We start from the raw sequence: 2821 nt of genomic DNA, 5'->3' as shown, positions 1-2821 counted from the left end.
ATTGGCGGGCGCTCTGGTGTAGTTTGCACATTCTTTCCTACTTGTATCAAATATCTATTGTCCTTATCCCTCCTTCCTTTTTGCGTTTTTTACTGTCTTGTAACACTGCTAATCTTCAGCACTTATATGACATAATTGTGTTGCAAGTGCGGAAAACTTTTTCTTGTTGCTTGCATTTAGGTCTGAAAATCCGCTTAATGGTAAAGTTTGATATTGTACCTTGCCTCAGATATACCCCCCCCCCTCCAAGCAACAACCACAAAATAGTAATAACATAACACCCCTAAAAGGATTACAACATTGCACTATTGGAGATAATAGCCTCCTCTTGAATCTGCAAAATTGCAATACATGTCTTTACGTATTGCAAAGTTCTTGCACAGACGATGTTCGAAATCAAGCCCATTTGGCGATCCCTTTACCTGAATAACAACAATCTCCCTCCCCATAAAACACTGATGTTAACTGTACTTTGCTCTCTTATGGTATGAACTTAAAAGTACTGTTTTTCTTTAATTGGCTGTCCTTTTGACAAATAGTCTTATTCTTACAAAAACTGCAGCATACAATCATGGGGAAGATGGTAAGAGAGAGAGAGAGAGAGAGAGAGAGAGAGAGAGAGAGAGAGAGAGAGAGAGAGAGAGAGAGAGAGAGAGAGAGAGAGAGAGAAAGCGAAATGGGTTTAGAGATGTTTATGTTTTTCTTTTTGTAAGTGTTTCAAGTCAGGGGTGAGTGTGGGGGAGGGGGTGGGGGTGTTGTATCAAGAAATATGCCATTCATTTTAACAAGCGTAGGCTGTTACTACTACAATGTAAATCAAATCATTATATTGCATTTTCAGACACAGAATAAAAGACTGAACAAAAAGTCCATAATGACTGATGATTTAATCTCTGTCTCAGTCTACAGACTGAAAAACGACAGGTGAATCATTAAGCCGTTGACAATAGGTACACGTTCGTGGCTTATTTGTAATAGTCTTTAGCTTCAGGCTTCAATGGTTCTTCAAAGTAGGAAAGGTACCTCACCGACCAAAGTCTGCTTATCTTAGGGGCCATTACGTGGTTTACTGAAAGAGAAAACAAACCAACGAGAATGCAAGTATAGTGTACACGATGTGAACACCTTAACAAGAACGTTGTTGAACTCCGTCGTTTTTATGTGGCTCTTATTTCTCTCCTGCGGGCCTTTGAGTGGGGAGTTGTGTAAGGTTAGCTGGGGAGCAGGTCTGTGTCATGTTTACCTGTGTCCCTAAGCATGTAGGTGCGTAATGACCGCTGGTCATTCAGTTGACATCAGGCATTTTTCAGTAACTGCTCTCTTTTCGTCTCTCATACCACTCCCTTCCCCACCTCATCACCCCGCCTTTCCTTCACCTTCCTTCTCCCCTGTGTGTGTGTGTGTATGTGTGTGTGTGTGTGTGTGTGTGTGTGTGTGTGTGTGTGTGTGTGTGTGTGTGTGTGTGCGCGTGTGTGTGTGTACGTGTAGGTATGTGGAAGTGTTTGAGGGTGATTATGTTTGTGCGTGCTTGTATAATAATATACATGTTTGTGTGCGCGTGCGCGATCAAGTACTAGTAACCTTTTCTAAAATTCTCTACCCTACTACCCCACCCCCGGTTGCCCTTTTTCTCTTTATTCTGCTTGGATACTTTATTCCTTTTCTTCCTAGTTATAGAAGTTGGATAGAAACAGTAGATCCCACAAAAAACAAACAGTTTCTATGGGGGAATAAACTACGCCATGCAGCAATGGATATAATTTACCTCATGCTGTCTTTGTTTCAGTCTTCTTTTTGCTCACTCCTTTCCTGTCTGTCTGTCTGTCTGTCTGTCTGTCTGTCTGTCTGTCTGTCTGTCTGTCTGTCTATCTGTCTGTCTGTCTGTCTGTCTGTCTGTCTGTCTGTCTTACTCTCCAGTGCCTTGCGTGCCCGCAGGCGCGCACGCGTGTATGTGTGTATGTGTGTATATGTGTGTCTGTCTGTATGTGTGTATGTATATGTGTGTATGTGTGTATTTGCTGGTCAAAATTTCAAAGTTTATCGCTCCCTCTTATCTGTATCCTATATTCCTCTCCCCCGTCCTGTTTTCCCCTCTCCCCACCACTCGGTCCTGTCTGTCCGCTACAGTACACTTACGTGGGAACACGAGCGGTCCTCCCCCGTGGACATTAAATCATTTTACATGACTAATGACGTCCCACGTAACTAAGACTAACCGCAGACGGAGGAAGGTGGATTCATTTTGTGTTTGTATTTTCGACCTTCTTCTACGAGTCTGAATATGCCTCTGCTCTATAACTGTTAAACAATGCTGAGTGCGTAAAGAGCCTCGAATAATAAAACAGAAGATCTATGTTTTCTGCTGAGCTGTTTCTTTACAGAATCCGGGTTAGTGCTGACTGGCAGGTTCAAAGCAGCCCGTCTCCTGAAAGCAAGATTTGAATATGGAGGTGAAAAACGATGTGTACATTAAAATTTGCAGTCTAGAAGGGAAGAAAGAGGGGGGGGGGGGGTGAGTTAAAATGTGCAGTCTAGAAGGGAAGAAGGGGGGGAGGGTGAGTTGGAAGAACTGACTATTACTGGTTCTTCGTTTGGTATGGTATTAGTTGGTGTCTTCAAGTAAGTACGTCTGTCGTTGATCGGCCTTTATATATTATGGCGTGATGGTCAAGCTTTTCAATGCGGCTCATAAAAGGCGTGACTTCGATTCATGGCATCTGGTATCTCCTTATTCTGCTGGAATGCTCTATTTCTTTTCACCCAGGTTGTGGAGGCAGGATCGAAGCAACTGACACCTCCCTCCCCCTCTCCCCCCCCCCCC

The 2821-nt window shown here is 43.4% G+C and overlaps 1 long non-coding RNA gene across 3 annotated transcripts in view; it reads right to left on the bottom strand.

The window, feature by feature from the left end:
• Nucleotides 1-870: 870 nt before the first annotated feature.
• The window catches only part of LOC101864579, a 37583-nt gene continuing 35632 nt past the window's right edge, over nucleotides 871-2821 (bottom strand). For all 3 annotated transcript variants that reach the window (XR_220086.3, XR_001185002.2, XR_001185001.2), the window contains one exon: nucleotides 871-1069. This is a non-coding gene — a long non-coding RNA (uncharacterized LOC101864579). The remainder of the gene's footprint in view (nucleotides 1070-2821) is intronic.

Source organism: Aplysia californica, unplaced genomic scaffold, assembly GCF_000002075.1.
Source record: "Aplysia californica isolate F4 #8 unplaced genomic scaffold, AplCal3.0 scaffold00014, whole genome shotgun sequence".
NCBI lineage: Eukaryota > Metazoa > Mollusca > Gastropoda > Aplysiida > Aplysiidae > Aplysia > Aplysia californica.
This window is presented reverse-complemented; position numbering and strand designations above follow the sequence as displayed.